Source organism: Nicotiana tabacum, chromosome 9 (assembly GCF_000715075.1).
Source record: "Nicotiana tabacum cultivar K326 chromosome 9, ASM71507v2, whole genome shotgun sequence".
NCBI classification, from domain to species: domain Eukaryota; kingdom Viridiplantae; phylum Streptophyta; class Magnoliopsida; order Solanales; family Solanaceae; genus Nicotiana; species Nicotiana tabacum.
In genome coordinates, this window is record NC_134088.1 from 66,239,202 (window position 1) to 66,259,810 (window position 20,609).

The window sequence follows — 20,609 nt, forward strand, 5'->3', positions numbered from 1 at the left end:
CCACAGAGGCTACGAGGTTGTTGCAGGAGGTTCTCGCCCGAATAGGTTCCCTCGGGTCTGCGTCTGGTTTAGGTGCTTCTTTTCAGAGTCCCCGTCCAGAGAACAAGCAACCAAAAAGGCGGCGTTCTTCCTCGGTCAAGGATAAAAATAAGAAAGTGAAGAAAGCCGCTCCTGAATGAGCCATAGCCATTGTGGTTATTGACGATGATTGGGAAGCCAGTGATGAAGAGGCTTACCTTCAAAGGAGACAACGATCTTCATCAGCTTAACAGAATGCTTAATCTGAAGAGCTTAGAACCCCAACTGAGGATGATACCCGAGCTCTCTAAGGATAATTTGACTTAATGGAGAATTCAAACTCTCTTTTTCTGGTCCCAGATGCTGCTCCTGATAATATGAGGCTGAGTATCGGGCCTTTGCCTTCCTCGGTTGGAGAGTAACCCACAAACAACATTGCCTCTGCCGCAGCTGCTTCATAACCTGTAACACCATCAGCTTCATTTCCTTCTACACCGGTCATACCTTCATCACCAGCAACTGCTACATCTCCCCCACCGGCCGCAGACGCCCGAGAGAAGGATGTCCCTCCTCCACAGTCCCCTGACCATAGGAATTTCGAGCACAACTACTCGCCCCCTTCTGTAGGTCCCCAGGGGAGGAGGAATGTCTCCCTTTTGGTATCCACGGAGTTCCATCTGCTGTTCCGGCTGGTGAAACTCGCCAATTATCTGAAGCCACTGGCTTCAGAGAAAGATAAGAAGAAAATACACTCTTTTTCGGAGGAGTGTATGATGAAAAAACACCATGCACAATGCAACAGCGGTATTGTATTTGTTCCATTTACTGTTTGTTTCTTCTTGACTTGTTATGACAGGGTTTCTAACTTGGGTTTTTTCATCGCAAGCCAACTACCTTGCTTCCGAGGGACTTCAGAAATTAATCCTCGATAAATAAGGGCTCAAGTCCGAGCGGAATCAACTGTTGGATGCAAGGGACCAACTCGTCGCGCAACTCCCAGTATTAGAAGTGAAGGCCACCGAAGCGAGTGAACTCGAGGACTTCCTGCAGATTAGCGAGCAGGTGGTAGTGGCCCCTAGCCAAGAAGATTCTCAATTACATGTTCAATTCCAAGAAGCTAAGGCTAAGTAGTCTGAAGTTCAAGATATTGTGCTTGCTACTGCCGAGCGCGAGACTGACTCTGTTGAGCGAGTGAATAACTTGGAGGCAACCTTGAATTCCATGACTGCAGAGGCTGCTGCTACCGAAGAGAAGTGTGCCCAGATAGAAGATAGGTATAAGAAGATCATGCAATATAATAAGGTTCATATAACTACTATAAGTTATCTTGATCTTAGCCTCAGTGCCATGAGATCCGAGCGGGATGGCCTTCTAACCGAGGTTGATAGGCTTAAATCAGAACTTCAGCGCCGAGCGGATTCCCTCATCATCGAAAAACACATTCTATGTATAATATGTGGAGGAAAACCTTGGAAGAGGCCAAAGAGGTCATCATTGATATTGACGACGAGATCGCCAAGGCCCGAGCGCTAGAGTTAACTGCTCGAGGATGCCTCCCAGCTCAGCCTATTGCAACTGACTCTTCTGGTTTTGGTTTCGAGTTCTCAAGAACCGAGGAGGAACTTGAAGATAATAACGATGAAGGCCAAGATCCTGAGCTGATGGTATATCCTCCTACTTATCCTTGGGGCGCTTATGTTTCTCTTCCCCCGAGTTCTAGTGGCGACGTAGTTTAACGTTTTGCTTTCTTTTCGTATGTTATTTTCCTTTTGTATTTTTGTACTTGTTCTGCTTGGCACATTTGATAAATAAAAGTGCTTTTTATTTAAGCATTGCGCAAAGTTTATTATTTTTGCATCGAATTATGCAGGGCTTTGGGTGCATTTTTCCCCGATAGCATTTGGGTTCCGGGCATAAACTCTTCCGGAACCAACCTTTAACCATGAGGGTTTCATAAGAGAGGGCCCTCTTATGTTTGTGGTGCTCTTGAAGAGGGTGTTTCTTGTTCATTCCGACAATAATATTTGAAGTACTTGATTAACTTTCAAGTGATAAAATCAATTCATCGTTTGGTCAAGAAATAAGATAAAAAATAAAAGGACTTTATTTTATTCCTTCTATCTTCAAAAGTACATAAGTATATGTTTGCTGAAAGAAAAGAAATTGTCATTTTGTGTGGCTAATTTGTACAACTTATTTCTACGGGGTTAGTTGTGCAGTCCCCGATCCTGATGAGACATTTTTGTATTCGGGTCTCGTAGTCACGATTTTCGTGGCAAGAAGGTTGCCGTATTCTCATGCTATCCCCTCCAGTGTTCAAATGCGAAGAAGGCAAATTGGAATACTGGATGTCTTTCTCCTTTGAGGAAGAACACTAGTGAATTGTTGGATAATCTTTGTTTTGATAGCAAGCTTCATTTCCCATTAGGAACTTTTCTATCGAGCAAAAGATTATCTAACCACTTCCTAGTGGCTTGTAAGAAAGAACACTCGTGAACGGTTGAATAGTATTTGGTCTGATGGCAAGTTTTGCTTCCCATTAGGAATTTGGCACCAAGCCAAAGACTATCTAACCATCCCGCAGTGGCTTGTTGTTTCAATGCATTTTCATTTAAAGGTCTTGTCTCTGTTTATGACGTTTCCTTTGTAGTATGCTTTCCATTGTTGTCTCATTAAAAACCTTGCCAGAAAAACCCATTTGGGACAAAACCTGGGCGAAGGAAAAAAGAGTACAACACATACTTTCGGTACAAGCAGTGCCCATCAATAGTAATACCTTTTGAGGTGAGTCGCGTTCCAGTTGCTCGGCAATTTGACTCCGTCTTGGTTTTCTAGTTCGTATGATCCCTTTTCGGTGATAGCTGAAACTCGGTAGGGGACTTCCTATGTTGGCCCCAGCTTTCCTGCATCGAGCTCCCTAGTGTTTTGAGTCACTTTCCTCAAAACCAAGTCTCCCACTTTGAAATAATGGGGATTGGCCCTTCGATTATAGTACCGTTCCATTCTTCATTTCTGGGCCACCATCCTTATGTTCGCTGATAGTCAGCCAAAAATGCATATATTTATCCATTGTTGCCTCATATTTTAGTATTTTTAATCTTCTTTCGAGTATTAATTATATTACTTTATACTTAATATTATATTTAACTGTGTAGGAATAAAGCGATGTGAAGATGAAGAGATTTGGAGCAAATTGAATAAAATACGAAAGGAAAAAAAAAGAAAAAAACAAAAAAGACAAATGGGGGACACCCTTTGGTGTTTGTTCCCCCAAATGTAGGACAATAAAAAGGGAAACCTAATTTAAGAAACTAACGGAATTGAAAGAAGGCAAAACTGCAAATTGCTCACTGCCTCAAGCGCTAGGGCCAGCGCGACGCGCTGGCCTGGATCCTGCATTGTGGGATTTGTTTTCCTATATCGTCCGGAACAAGGTTATTTCGGTTCTACACGGTCCCAACTCATATAAAAGGGGTTCTAAACTTAATTTGGAGGGGATCTAACAGACTTTGAATGAGAATTTACGTGGAGGAACACACACCATGCTTGGAGGAAGCTTCTAACTAGTTTTCCTTCTCTTCTCTTCTTTTAATCTCATAGTTTATTAGTTCTAGAATTTTGGGTGCTACATGAACGTTGTAGTTTGAAGCTTGAATTGTTCTTATTATTTTATCATATTAGTTTATTTATTCAATATTGCGCTTAATTATTTGATTGCTTGATCACCAATTGAATACTATTTACGAATCTAGGATTGAACTTGGGAGAGGGAATTCTAGATTGAATATAAGATTGAGTAGAGCGAGATTATGAACTTGATTATCGGGAACGGATTTGCGGTTAGGATAGGGATATACCTAATCGCGTTGCTTGGTTATTGTACGGTAATTATTAATGCGTTCTTGTTAATACTAATTTCATTGGAATATAGGCGTTAGGTTAACTTTAATAGGCGAGTAGTACTTCGGGAGAAGGCTACGAGTAATATCAACCTTGTCAACCAATAAACCAGATAAATTAATTAGATAATTTAAGTAGAAGACTCAACGGGATTGTTAGGTAACCCATAGATCTAGAATATCGTCTTGCATTGAATTCGTGTCTAATTTTTCCACCTTGTTCCTTTAATTTCTTAGTTTGCAACTCTAGATTAGTTGCAGTTAATAATCTTTAGAAATCACTTGAATAGATTAATTGTCTTAGTTTAATTTAGTTGATAGTTAATCACAAGTCCCTGTGGGTACGATATCTGGACTTACAATCCTATATTACTTGTCGACCACGTATACTTGCGTGTGCGCTTGGGAGCAACATGTTCTCTCGATATTTCCTGCGTTCGTCGAGCAGCTCCAATTTGACCAGTAATGCTTCATTGTTTGTTTCTTTATCTGCCCAGAAGTACCGCAAGGTCGGTTCTCCTACTTCCACCGGGGTCAGAGCTTCTGCACCGTATACGAGAGAGAAATGTGTCTCTCCCGTGCTTGATTTGGCCATCATCCGGTATGCCCACAACACTCCCGGTAACTCTTCGGGCCACTTGCCTTTGGCTGCTTCCAACCTCTTTTTGAGTTTTTGAATAATCACCTTATTGGTTGATTTTTCTTGTCCATTTGCGCTCGGATGGTATGGCGAAGACGTGATTCTTTTAATTTTCAAGTCTTCAAGGAATTTTGTGACCTTTGAGCCTATGAACTGTGCCCCGTTGTCGCAGGCAATCTCCTTCGGTATTTCGAATTGGCAAATTACGTTTTCCCATAGGAAATTTACCACTCCGCACTCGCTGATTTTCTGATAAGGACCTGCTTCAACCCACTTAGTAAATTAATCAGTTGAAGATAAAAGTAATCTTACCTTCTCGGGAGCCGGTGGCAGCGGTCCGACTATATCCATCCCCCATTTCATGAATGGCCATGGGGATAGTATCGAATGCAGTAATTCTGCCGGTTGGTGCACTAACGGTGCATGGCGTTGACACTTGTCGCATTTCTGAACGAATGCCTTAGCGTATTGTTCCATCCGGAGCCAGTAGTATCCTACCCTAACTAATTTTAACACCAATGAATCTGCACCTGAATGATTACCAAAAATTCCTTCGTAAACCTCTCTCGTGATGTAATTAGCCTCGGAAGAACTTAAGCATCGGACCAACGGGCCTTGGAATGACCTTCTGTATAACTAACCTCCCTAGAAACTGTAACGAGCTGCTTTGGTGCAGAGTGCTCGGGATGCCTTCGGGTCTTCGGGCAGCTTGCCAGGCACAAGGTAGTCGATGATCTCATTCCTCCAGTCCCAGACTAGGTTAGTTGTATTTACTTCATAATAATCATCCACATCCAATACCGAATGCATGAGCTGAACGACGGTATCGAAATATGATCCCTTCATTTTTGTGGATGATCCCAAATTGGCCAATGCATCCGTTTCTGCATTTTCTTCTCTCGGGGATATGGGTGATCGACCATTCCCTGAACCTTGCAAGCAAAGATTGAACCTTAACCACATATTGCTGCATGCACTCATCGTTGGTATCGAAGATTCCATATACTTGATCTACCACTGATTGGGAATCACATTTGATTTCAATGACCTCGGAATCTAGTCCCCGGGCCAATTCGAGTCCTGCTATCAAAGCCTCAGACTCAGCTTCATTATTAGTCAAGGGAACAGTTTTTATGGCCTGCCTCAAAACTTCTCCCCAGGGCGTGATTAAGACCACCCCGAACCCAGACCATTTCACGTTGAGGATCCGTTCGTCAACAAGGTCGAAACTCCTGATGTAATTTCCGACACCATCACCGCTTCCTTTGTGGCCAAAGACAGTAGCCCGGGACTACAATCAGCCACGAAGTCGGCCAAAACTTGTGATTTGATCGTAGTCCTGGGCTTATATGTAATATTAAATTAACAAATTTCAACTTCCCATTTGGCCAGTCGACCTGACAACTCAGGTTTGTGAAGTACATTCTGTAGGGGAAAAGTTGTCACCACGGCTATCAGGTGGCATTGGAAATAAGGCCTAAGCTTTCGAGAGGAAACTATGAGATCTAAGGCCAGTTTTTTGAGATGCAGATGACGAGTTTCCACTCCCGATAAATTTTGCTAATGCAATAGATAGGATATTGTGTACCTTTGTCCTCCCGGACTAGAACGGCACTTACCGCTACCTCCGAGACCGCTAAGTATATTAGCAACTATTTGCCTTCCTTCGGTTTTGATAGTAACGGAGGGCTTGATAGATATCGTTTTAGGGTTTTTAGAGCCTATTGGAATTTTGGAGTCCATTCGAAGTTGTTCTTCCTCTTCAGAAGTGAGAAGAAGTGATGACATTTTTTCAAACATCGAGAAATGAACCTGCATAGTGCGGAGTCTCCCAGTTAGTCTTTGGACTTCTTTCACATTTGTCAGCTAGTTTGGAATATCCTCGATAGCTTTAATCATGTCGGGGATGACTTCGATCCCCCTTTGTGATACTAGGAAATCAAAATTTTTACCGGAGCTAACTCACATAATTTTTGGGGTTAAGCTTCATTTTGTGCTTTTTTAAGATATCGAAGGTTTCCTGGAGGTGTTTCAAATGGTCACCTGCATTCAAAGACTTAAACAACATATCATCTATGTACACTTCCATTATTTTACCTATTTGCTTTTCCAGTGTTTCGGGCATTTGCATTCCGTTCACCTATTTGAAGTCTTGAACAGCATCGTATGATGCATTATGACCTATGTGAATCATCGATTTTGGTTTTCGGGTTATTCAGAATCGATGTAGAAGAATAAATATCATGAATTAAGCTTTAAAGTTGGACGAGTTGACCAAGTTTGACTTTTTAGTATTTGACCTCGGATTGGAGTTTTAATGATTCCATTTGGTCCGGATGGTGATTTTGGACTCGGGGCCCGGATTTGCATTTCGATATTATTAGAAGGTTTCGGTGCTAATTGGTGAAAGTTGAAAATTTCAAGGTTTGAAAAGTTTATAAGTTTGAGCGAGAGTTGTCTTTGAGGATATCAGATTTGGATTATGGTTCCGGGAATTTGGAATAGCTTCGTTATGTCATTTGGGACTTGTGTGCAAAATTTGAGTTCATTCCGAGTTGATTTGATATGTTTCGGCGCGAGTTTTGGAAATTGAAAGTTCAAAGTTCACTAAGTTTGATTTGAGGTGCGATTCATGTGAACGCAGAAGCGAAGTAAAGCTAGAGCAGGACTTCCACAGAAGCGAGGTAGTGGACCACATAAGTGGTAGCGCAGAAGCGGAAGGCGTGATCGCAGAAGAGGGGATGTGCACAGGAGCACAGCTTGTGTCGCACCTACGCTTGCGTAGAAGCGGGTCATGTTGCGCAGGTGCGGAAGGGCGGAGTTCCGGAAAACATGCAAAAGCGGAGGTTTGTTGCAAAAGCGATGCCAAAGAAACGGCCCTTTTGTTCGCAAATGCGAAATTGCTAGGCATATTCTATATATTTTGAGGTTTTGTTTCTTTTATCATATTTTGAGATTTGAGGCTCGGATTGAGGCAATTTTTGAAGAAATTTTCACCACATGGATCGGGGTAAGTGTTCTCTACTCGGTTTTAATTTTATTTCATGAATCTATCTTCGTTTTTGGCATTTGATTGAGGATTTCAAGAGAGAGATTGGGGGGTTTTGTCTAAAGTTCCATAGAGTGAATTTTTGTGTTTTGAACATCGATTCGGAGTCGGATTCAAGTGAAACTAGTATGGTTGAACTCGTAATTGAATGGGTTGTTAGATTTTGGGAGTTTTGTCAGGTTTCGAGGTGCGGGCCCGGGTTTGACTTTTTGGTTGAATTTGGGCTTTTGATTAAAGATTGAGCAAAATTTATTTATAGCCTATCGGCCCAAACATATATCACCCGGTAGCCCAAAATTGTAATATACATTTTATAACCCAAAAGTAAGTTTAGTGGCTAGCCACAAGATCTGTTTCGTCAGCGGCAGAATGCCTTCATGAGCGACGTCGACCTCTCTCCTCAACGACCAAAGAAAAAATATATGTCCACACAAATTGTTCAAAACCTTTAAAACAGATCTTAGTTGTATCACTATTGCTGAAAAGTGGCTGAAAGAATAAGATTGGAAGGATGGGAGGAGGAAGCAGAACTAACATGGCCGAAAAATTGAATTTTCTGACAAAATCCGGCACAAATAGTTGTTGTAGTTCAATATAGAGCAATTTCACGCGAAAGAGACACGTTTAAGTTTGAACAGTGTTTAAAGTCAATACTTAGCATAGAAGTATGGAAAATAGACTCTCATATAAAAAATATATTAAATAGACTATCACTATACAATATATATACAAAATAGACTGTCACTATATAAAAAATATACAAAATAGACTGTCATTGTAACAATTTATATACAATAGACTGTCACTATACAAAAAATATACAAAATAGACTGTCACTATACAAAATATATACAAAATAGACTGTCATTATACAATATATATATACAAAATAGACTGTCACTATATAAAAAATATATAAAATAGACTATCATTATACAAAATATATACAAAATAGACATTTCGGGCTATTAGATGTAATATGTTTGGGCCGAAAGGCCATTTCGTGTAAGTGGAAAAAAATATGGGCTATTAAAATTTTGAGGGGCTATAGAGAGTAGTTTTCTCTTAAAGATTCGACCTTTATCATTTGGAATTTTTTCCTTAGGCATTATTTGATATATTTGAGTTGCTTTTGGCTAGTTTCGAGTCGTTCGGAGGTCAGTACACGCGGGATGGCATATTTGGAGTATTGTTTGGCTTGCTCAGTATTGGATTTGGCTTGTTCAACGTAAGTAACACTTCTAAACTTGGTGTTGAGAGTATAAACCCATGAATATACATGTTATGTGTTTGGTGTTGAGGTGACGCCCATGATAAGTGACGGGCATGTGGGCGTGCACCACGTGAATTATGACTCGGTTGATTCTGTGGTATTGTGTAGTTACCTAATCTTGTTTTTATCCATAAAAATTCTACGTGCTAGAGTAATGGAACTGTGATTCATGTTAGAAATAATGTTTAGGCTACATGCTTATCCTGTTGGAACCCACGGAGGTCATTTCTACTATTGAGTTATTTGCTTAAATTGCATTTACATACTCAGTCATATTCATTCATTGGCATATCATATCTCAGTCTTTGTTATCAGTTGTTGTCACATCATGTTATCACTATTTGAGCTATTTGACATGAGATTTGTGAGCTCGAGAGACTAGAGAGATTTAATAGTGAGGAATATTCTTCATTCAATATCATCTGGTGACATATATTCATTCGCTCTCGTTGATTACGTTCCCTTCGGGATCTACCCGGTATCAACTGAGGCTGTTAAATTTCGATAACATATTCAAATTCATGTCCAACCATGAATCGATGTTCAAAATCCAATTATCCACTCGAGAAATGTTTTTCCAAAAACCCCGCCAATATGCACTTTCTTATTTTTCAAGCCAAAACCCTCTTTTCTTCTTTAAGATTCCTTGATTTAGAGCCAAAATTAATAATAGATTTATGTTATAATCATAAATTCAAGTTAGGTTTACTTACCCAATGGAGTAGATGAAAACCCCTCAAATATCTTCTCATCCCGAGCTCCAAAATTTTGTGAGAGAAAGTGACTAAATTTCAAAACAAATAAAAGAAAATACAGCAGTTGTCCCAGCTCGAATCAAATTCTAGATGATCCTGAAACTCATATTTAATAATTCCAATAAAATCCTTGCGAGATTACACCCAAGACAGCCTTTTGAATCACCCAATTTGACCATAAAATGAGGGAGATATGATGTTTTGAAGTTTTAAAGGAGGTTTGAAAATTTCAGGGACATAACTGGTATTTTCATAATTATTGCACCAGAAAATCAGCAATCACAAAATCTTCGTTTTAGCACCAAAACTCATTTGGAATCTCCCGGACACAAATAATATATGCATTTCAATCATAAAATACACTACAAAATTGCTCGCGCACTCAAAATATTGAAAGAGGTCTTCTTGACCCGATATTAACCGCGATCAATTCCAAATCCTTAACTTAACTAGTCTCTTAATCAATGATCCAAAACACAATCGAGCCCCTCGGGACCCCATCCAATCATACTAACAAGTACAAATATATTATCTAAACTTATCCAAATGCTCAAAACACCCATGAAAACATCACAACAAAGAATCGAGGCTCAAACCAAATAGAATTTTTCCTAAGTTATTAAATCTTCGTTCTTTGAAAAGAGTATTTGAATCACACTTACCCACTTCGGATTACTTCCAAACTTTGCAAACAAGTTCAACTCAATTATATAAACCTATCCAAAGTCTCGAAACACTAATTGGTGTCCAATAACTTCAAAGTACTCTTAATCAAACTTATGAACTCTTAAGTTCTTCAAATTGCCAACTTTCGACAAATAGTGTCGAATTCTTCTAAGAACCTCTAAACCCAAATCCGAACATACGTACAAGTCCAGAATCATCATATGAACCTATCTGGACCATCAAATCCCGATTCCGAGTCCGTTTACCCAAAAGTTAAACATTGGTCAAATCTTCCAACTTAAAGCTTCTAAATTGAGAATCATTTTTTCAAATCAATCCCGAACTACTCGAAAACCAAAACTGACCATATACGCAAGTCATAATACATTATCTAAAGTTACTAAAAGTCTCAAACTATCCAAGAACTTTAAAGCTCATAATGACGTCTTTCATGAGCAAAATAAATATACTGAGATTAATTGTCATTTTGTTTGCTAGCATGTTCATCATGGTACCCTGAAATTGTTCTATGTTACCTCTGCCAATCAAACAACTGACATCAGGTCTCATTGTTCTAATTGATTCCACGATTTACTGAGCAAACTCAAGTTGACATCCACTATCGCACCTTGCGTTTGGTAAGGGTGTCAGCACGATTTACCTATTTATGGTAGGATATTATTTGTACCAAAATTCCAAATTATTTATTGTAAGATATTATTTTGTATATTTTCTTCCTTCATTCCTATGACTGTTCTTTGAGTTTGCTCTTGTATATACATACATATATATACATACAAACACACTTACAAAATAATATCTTACTATAAATAAGATATTTATCTTACTATATATATAGGATCTATTTCTTGTACAAGGTACAGAAATACAAAATACTAAATTATATTCTCTCCGAGTCCATTGTAGTTGTCACATGCTTTGCTAATTCATCAGCAATATTGTTTCCCTCCCCGTATATATGATTAATGTTCGTGTTGTCTGCTCTCGCTCAACGTATCAATTCGATTTGATATGTTGCCCGCAGAAAAGTTGCAATAATCGATTAAGTAAGCATATGGTTTGATGTTATTGTCACGGCCCAAATTCCACCTAGTCGTGATGGCACCTAACTCAACCTGCTAGGTAATTCAAACAACAGTTACACGATTCTAATGAAGATCATAAATAATCAATAAATGAAATAGCTAAACTTTTCATATAAGATCCCAAAGATTGGTAGTACAAATCATGAGCCTCTAAGACTTAGATTTACAAGGCTGATATGAAAATAAGTACAACATCTGTTTGAAATATACATAAACAGAATACGAATCTAAAACTATTAAGGACAAGTGGTAGCTATGTCCGGAAAGCAGGTACATCTTCAATTCCACCTCCCGCCATACACAGCAGCATCAACTCCAAAATCTGCACGCAAGGTGCAGAAGTGTAGTATGAGTACAACCAACTCCATGTACTCAATAAGTAATAAACCTAACCTCAAGATAAAAGTAGTGACGAACTCGGAAGAAGGTCAGTGTCCAACACCAATAATCAATAACAATACATGATATAATGATGACACTAAAAAAAGTAAACAACTAAAGAGATATCATGATCAACTCGTGCACAAATACGAAAAATTAAATATGCTTTCCAAGTATAATAGTCAAAGCCCAATCTTTCACCGAAATTTCAAAAATGAGAGTTCATCGAGGAAGCTGTGATTTTCCAAACTTTCAACAACAAATAAGACATTTCATTTACCAACTAGCATGAGAAAAATATATCTCAATGCCTATATGTCAAATATACATGGAAAGTCAATAACATCATAGTGAAGCCATCAAGTATACTCACACTCGGGCACGCTCATGCTGCCTGGCACAAATGTACTTCATTATCACACACACGACCACACTCAGCACTGTACGGGTGCCTGACATAAATGCCCCTCACCAAAGCGCGCACGCGCGCGCGCACACACACACACACACACACACACACACACACACACACACACACACACACATATATATATATATATATATATATATATATATATATATATATATATATATATTTGTGTGTGTGTGTGTGTGTGTGTGTGTGTGTGTGTGTGTGTGTGTGTGTGTGTGTGTGTGTGTGTGTGTAATATCACATAGCCCAGCATAGGTCCTGGTGCACGCGTCGCCCTTAAACATTACCACTTAGCCCAATGTGGGGCATGGCATGCACGTCACTTCAATACCAATAACACTCGGCCCAAAACGGGACCTCGACGCAAGCGTCGCCTCACTATCAATCACCATGTCTCTATGGCCCACATGATTCATCAATCCGCTCAAGTCTCCATATGCCAACATCTCTCGGAAACATAATCCAATTATACAACATGAAATATCACAATGTGCCACAAATTCAGCTTAAACCTCATGTCACGTACAAGGACACTAATAACATATGAGACAGCATATCAAAAGTGCACAGAGACAAAGATATAATATGTGAATATAACTATCATGACTGAACAGTATGACTACGGCTAAGGCAAGTAGCCCTATCATGTCTCAAACAATTAAGCAGATAGCCTAGACATAATTTCTAGAATGAATAACAACTCACGTAGTCATACAAATGAAGAAAACATGATATCAAAACAAGGCATATAATAGCCTAAGAACTACTCGGATGATGAATACCCCGGTGCACGCGCACACGTCTGTCACCTAGCACGTGCATCACCCCCAACACATCTCAAATATCATAGTTCTTAGGGATAATTACCCTCAAATTCAAGTTTAGATATGTTACTTACCTCAAAATGCGGGAATCAATAATCCAAGAAGCCCTTCCCATGCGAATCGACCTCCGAACAACTCGAATCTAGCCAAAATAACTTAATATCATCAAAAAAATCATAGAAAACAAGCCTAAACAATAAAGTTATGATCTTGAATCAATTATGTAAAGTCAACTCCGCGCTTACCCCCCGGAACCAGACAAAACTCAAACAAATTCGAATATCCATTTCGCTATGAGTCCAAATATATGTGTTTGATCCAATTTCAACCTCAAATCGACCCTCAAATCATCAATTCTCACTTTCCAAGATCATAGTCCAAAACTCCACAAATCTCACCTTTAATTCACATAAACTAGGTGTAATAATCCGTGACTAATCAATATCTAACATCAAAATTAAGTAAACTTCACTTACCTTTTCAATTCTAGTGAAACGTCTCTCAAAAATCTCCTCCAACCGAGCTCCACAACTCCAAATAATGAAAAATGACCAAACACTCGAAATATAATAAACTGCTAGTGATTTCGCATTTGCGAACAATCCGCTGCATTTGCGGCTCCGCTTCTGTGGTCAAAGGCCTGCATCTGTAGATCTGCTTCTGTGGTCAAAGGCAAGTATCTGCGATCCTCACGTAAGTCCCAACCTCCTGCTTCTACGGCCTCAAGCTCGTACCTGCACACCAACTTCTGCTGTCTCTCATAGCAAGTGCGGTCACGCTTCTGCGCTAAGAGTTCCGCATCTGCAGACACAACTCCTCCATCCCATTCTCGCATCTGCGCCCTCAGGGCCGCATCAGCAGCGTCACATCTGCGACCAGTCTTCCGCAGGTGCGAAAGCATTACACTCGGCAAACCTTCGGTAATGCAACACAATTCAAAATAAGCCGAAACCAATCTGAAACACACTCGAGCCCCTCGGGACCCCATCCAAACATGCCAACAAGTCCCAAAATATAACACGGACCTACTCGAGGCCTCAAATCCCACAAGATAACATCATAACCACGAATCGCACATCAATTCAAGCCAAATGTACTGACGAACTTTCAACTTCCAAAACTCAAGTCGAACCATATCAAATCAACTAGGAATGACCTCAAATTTTGCATACAAGTCCCAAATGGTACAACGGACCTATTCTAACTCCTGGGACCACAATCCAAACACGATATCAACAAAGTCAACTTCCTATCAAACCTATGAACTTTCCAAACCTTCAACTTTTGCCAAAAAGCACCAAATCAACCTATGAACCTCCAAATCCAAATTCGGTCATACGCCTAAGTCCAAAATCATCATACGAATCTATTAGAACTATCAAAACACCATTCTCGGGTCGTCTACACAAAAGTCAAACTTCGGCTAACCCTAACATCTTAAACACCCAACCTTGAGACTAAGTGTCCCAATTTACTCACAGACTTCCCCAAAACAAAACCAGCCACCCCGCAAGTCACGTAATCATAAATACACATATGTAAAGCATCAAATAAGGGGGAACATGACTAAAATGCTCAAAACGACATCGGGTCGTTACATTCTCCTCCACTTAATCATATGTTTGTCCTTGAACGCGCCAAGAGTCGTTCTAAAGCCATCAAATCACTGTATAAACTCACTATACACATGGGTGATTTCACGTCACCTCAATCCATATAAGCCCAACAACACAACCTAATTGAAGTTTCTTACTTCAACCTTAGTCCATAAACCTTAGAACCCAATCTCCAACATCCGGAATTCATTATAATACCTTATTCTCACATATATACACTGTATAAGTCTGAACAAGTTTTATCAAGCCATAACCATAACCCATAATATAATCACATGATATACCACATAACTCAGATACTCAAAGCAATAGCTTTCGACCACAATAGCTACTTAATAACAAAACCGGCACCGGTAATAAATCTCATATCAAATAAAACCTTGTTCTAAACCTTCGTACACTGCCCATGATGAATGAAACACACAGAAACTCATAACCACTTGTCAGATCAACAAGTCGTGGAGCTCTCTTGCCCGATAAGAACTATTGCCAAAATCTAAGTTGACTAATGACATTATTCTCCCAACTCACCTTAATCAAATCCGATAACATTCATTCCAGGTCCAATAACCCCATCTCATCTGGTACAAGCTGCTCGACTGACACGCCAAACCAGCACCACCTCAAGTCACATACTGTGCAATGCGTGCACCAAACAAGCAACAACTCGAATGTACCTAATGATGGAAAGAGAATAAAATGAGAGAACTATCGGACAAGCTCAACAGATACCACCACAAAGCACAATGCTATGAACCCATCTCACAGAGAAGAAATAAAACACACGAAATAAGAACGAAGGACCATATCCCAACATAACTCAGCTGCATGTGTGACCCAATCCATACATCGATCCACATGTAATACCTAGAGCCATGATGCCCACAATCAACAACCATATGCATATCAAAAACAAGCACGCGAAGTGCATGACCATAACTTTGGAGAAACGCATAACACAATATATCACAAACATGAATACCATAACAAAGGCGTAATCCATCATTCAACACCTCAAGAACCGTCTCGCTCGAATTTTGCCACAAAGACCAAACAAAACCGCGTCATGTGTAAATAGTCAACAGTCTCACAACCCATCGTAGCTTAGGAGAGTAACACATGGAACATATAAGAACACAAATAAGATCAACTCTAGCTGATGGCACACCTCTCAACACTAGTTGTGCAGAGTAAACAAACCCGATCTAAAATACACATTCTCAGTAGGCCTAACAATGGGCCCCCAAATCAACTTTGATCATCTACAATCAGGTAAATAACCTTCACAAAGTCCATAGTAACCTAACCATAACACATACAATTAGCCGTCAAACTCTTAACATATCTTCACCGTCCACAATCAAGGAACAATCTACCTCTAAGAACTCCCACTCTTTAAATCCCAAAAATACAAGAATCTCCACATCCGAACCCAACTCCACCACTCAAATAACTAACACGTTCCTCATACACAATCATCTCACGAGAAAAACTCCCATGAATCTTTCGCTCCATGAAGCAAAATTTGAACATCAACAGTCGATCAACCAGGCGATTACCATAATAGCAGCAAGAATCCGCAAGTCAAAACATAGTGCGCCTTCTGAAATATGCACCCTTCTCAGGTGATACCAGATAGTGCCAACATTCTTCTAAGCATCTGAAATCGTCCATTCTGTCTAGAACTCATGACTTTCCCTTCGAACGGAACTGCAACCTTGTACATGCAAACCTCATTCCCATACGTCGCTCCGCATCTATCATGTCATCGTATGAAAACACGAAAACCCCATTATAAACCTTGAACCACAAGTAGAATACATATTCCATCAGCCAAAAACCTTCTACTTGACCCCTATCCTAGAGAAAATCACAACATGCAACATACTCCTCATGCCTGTCGAAAACATATGTCCCAAGACGTGGTCAAAATTACCGAGAACTCTTCGAACCCATTATCACAAAACCAAGACATCAGAACTAAATCCCTCTAACTCAACGAAGTCACGCAGGTCGCCAAACCCAAGAGTATTTTCTACAAAACACCTATAGAGTCTCACCACCAAAGGAACTGATCACTTCTATTACTATGATGATCCAAACCTCTACCAAGCTGACATATTTCTTCGAGTCCCTCTCAACTTGACTTCAAGGTAACACTTCTCCTCGCCATTACACAATGATCCTTAACCCCCAAGCTCACCACAAGTGATCCTAGCATGAAACCACATCGTCTTAAGGTCCATAAGCCATTTTATTCCCTCTTAAGCACCTAATAGTACTGCAACCGAGATACCTACTCTGAAGAGACCTTCTGTGAAATTGAAGCTATTTCTTCAACCTCTCTAATACTAAAATGGAGAATTAACAATGATACATAAATACCGCAAGTCTCAGCACCATCCAATGCAATCTCAGATCTTAGCCATATACAATTTCGGGGAATCCTCAAATACCACAAATGAATCTTGATCTCATTAGAATCTTTTTTAGAGTCATCCACTCCGCTCTAAGCTCCAATCCACCGCCCAAATAAGCCGAGTGACTTGTTCCCCATTAGAACACAAACACTGAAAGAAGTAACCCCTACATTATAAGCAACCGAGTGAATCCCTACTCCATGCACACTACATTCACCACGAATAACAAACACGAATCATTCCAAGATTCAAATATGCCTATAAAGTATAACACATCATGCATCCAGCAATTCCTTTGCTTAGGCCATCCTCGAAATCACCCTCTTCAAGTCAAAACCGATCCTCAAATATGCCTCAGACACAAACTAATATAACACATGACCATGCAATCCGCACTTGGCTCGAAATAGAACACCATATCTAATAACCCACAATACCCGTACTCCTTAAATTCCATGACCTCGCACTATAATTCAATTAAATCCTTCATGAACTCATGTAGCCCTAATCATAAGATACCTCAAATCATCTGCTAAGCGCATATCCATCATCATGACAGTTGTGTGAACTCCCTTAGCAATCTTAACTCTAAGTGTAGCACACACACCCTACTGGTAGAACATAAACTCTTCACAGAAACATCATAGGGATTACATAACCTTAGAACAACCCGCAGGAGATAACCTACCTGCTTAGCCTCAAACTAGAATTTCTCTATGCCCTATCATGGTCACAACCATTAAGCAATCACTAAATCCTGAGCCTGAACTCGTCAACAAGACATAAAAATCTACTTAATTTCCCAAATGAGCAACTGAACCATCCACTAATAAATCCATATCTCGAAACGATGTGGCACATCCAGATAGGAATCAAGCATCCATAACCTTTTCGCATCCCAAGCAAAATTCTTCTCGTCATACCTAAACCATCTAAGCACATTCTACAACCATATAATACTCATCATATAACTATCCAACCACTCACGGAGCCATCAGTCTCACTCCTAGGGACACTATCGGGCATATAAGTCTAAAAGCGCATACTCACACAACTAAAATCACCGAGCCCAAGCTGTAGTCTGAACCTGGCCTCAAGTCCTCCAGACTGGCCTATCTCCTCAACACAAAGAACACATCTCACACCTCATCCATGATATCACAAGTCGTCGATGCACAGATGATATTGAGTGCTCAACATAACATACGAGCGGATGGAAGAAATTAAAAGAGATACCCTTCAAGCTGAATCAATGTCGCACGATAAGGAAAGAAAGATGGGAAATTTCCCTACATGCCATGTAGGCTCTCGAAGATAAGTATGGACGTCATCATACTGATCTTTAAGACTCTACTAGACACTTGGTCATGACTCGCAGAACCTAGGCAACCTAGTGCTCTGATACCAACTTGTCACAATTCAAATTCCACCTAGTCGTGATGGCACCTAACCCAACCCGCTAGGTAAGCCAAATAACAGTTACACGATTCTATTGAATATCATAAATAAAAAACAAATGAAATAGCTAAACTTTCCATATAACATCCCAAGGATCGGTACAAGGCTGATATGAAAATAAGTCAACATCTGTTTAGAATATACATAAACAGAATACGAATCTAAAACTACCAAGGACAAGTGGTAGCTATGTCCAGAAAGTAGGTACATCTTCAATGCCAACTCTCACCATATACCGCAATATCAACACCAAAATATTCATGCAAGATGCAGAAGTATAGTATGAGTACAACCGACCCTATGTACGCAATAAGTAACAAACTTCACCTCAGACTGAAAGCAGTGACGAACTCGGAAGAAGGTCAGTGTCCAACACCAATAATGAATAAAAATACATAATATAATGATGACAGTAAAAAAATGAAAACAACTAAAAAGATATCATGATCAACTCGTTCACAAATACGGAACATTAGACATGCTTTCCAAGTATAACAGTCAAAGCCCAATCTTTCACCGAAATTTCAAAAATGAGAGTTCAGCAAGAAAACTGCGATTTTCCAAACTTTCAAATACAGATAAGACATTTCATTTACCAGCTAGCATAAGGAAAACGCATCTCCAAATATACATGTCAAGTCAAAAACATCATAGTGAAGCCATCAACTATACTCACACTCAGCATGCTCACGGTGTATGGCACAAATGCCACTCACAATCACATAAACAACCACACTCAGCATTTTACGGGTGACTGGCACCAATGTCCCTCACCAAAACACATATATATCTATGTGCTTGCACTCACTGTGAATACCAGACTCTAGAAGGGCGGATCATTGCTCAAGCACTAATCAATAATCAATATTACATAGCCCAGCATGGGACCTGGTACACGCGTCGCCCCTAAACAGTACCACTTAGCCCAACGTGGGGCCTGGTGTATGCGTCACCTCAATACCAATAACACTCAGCCCAATACAGAGCCTTGATGCAAGCTTCGCCTCACTATCAATCACCACGGCTCTATGGCCCACATTAGTCATCAATCTACTCAAGTCTCCATATGCCAATATCTCACGACAACATAATCCAATTATACAACACGAAATATCACAAATGTGCCACAAATTCAATTTAACACTCGTGTCACGTACAAGAACACCAATAACATGTGAGACATCATATCAAAAGTGCACAAAGACAGTGATATAACATGCGAATATGACTATCATGACTGAACAGTATGACTACGCTTAAGGCAAATAGATCAATATGGCAAAATAGCCCTATCATTACTCAAACAATTAAGTAGATAGACTAGACATGATTTCTAGCATGAATAACAACTCATGTAGTCATACAAATGAAGAAAGCATGATATCAAAGAATCATGATAGCAAAACAAGACATATAATAGCCTAAGAACAACCTGAATTATAAATACCCCGGTGCATGCAAATATCATAGTTCTCAGGGATAATTGTCCTCAAATATAAGTTTAGATATGTTACTTACCTTAAAACATGGGAATCAATACTCCAAGAAGCCCTTCCCATGCGAATCGACCTTCGAACGACTCGAATCTAGCCAAAACAACTTAATATCATCAATAATAGTCATAGAAAATAAGCCCAAATAATAAAGCTATGATCTTGAATCAATTAGCAAAGTCAACCCCAGGCCCGCATCCCAAAACCCGACAAAATTCATAAATTTCGACCACCCATTCTTATACGAGTCCAAATATATACGTTTCATCCATTTCCAAACTCAAATCGACCCTCGAATCATCAATTCTCACTTTTCAAAATCATAGTCCAAAAAATCCCAAATCCCACCTTTAATTTACATAAATTAGGTGTAATAATCCATGTGTAATCAATATTTAACATCAAAATTAAGTAAACTGAACTTACCTCTTCAATTGTATTGAAAAGTCTCCCAAATATTGCCTCCAATCGAGCTCCACAACTCCAAAGAGTGAAAAATGAAACCACTCTCGAAATATAATAAGTTGCCCAGTGATTCCGCATTTGCGGACAATTTGCCGCATCTGCGGCTCCACTTA

The 20,609-nt window shown here is 39.7% G+C and overlaps 1 long non-coding RNA gene across 6 annotated transcripts in view; it reads right to left on the reverse strand.

Annotated features, from left to right (window-relative positions):
- Window positions 1-11,493: 11,493 nt before the first annotated feature.
- LOC142164230 (uncharacterized) overlaps window positions 11,494-20,609 on the reverse strand; it is a 29,294-nt gene continuing 20,178 nt past the window's right edge. For 2 of the 6 annotated variants that reach the window (XR_012694913.1, XR_012694915.1), the window contains 3 exons: window positions 20,057-20,124; window positions 13,119-13,186; window positions 11,494-11,728 (listed from right to left, as the gene is read on the reverse strand). This is a non-coding gene — a long non-coding RNA (uncharacterized LOC142164230). The other 4 variants (XR_012694910.1, XR_012694911.1, XR_012694914.1 and 1 more) reach the window with 2 other exon arrangements.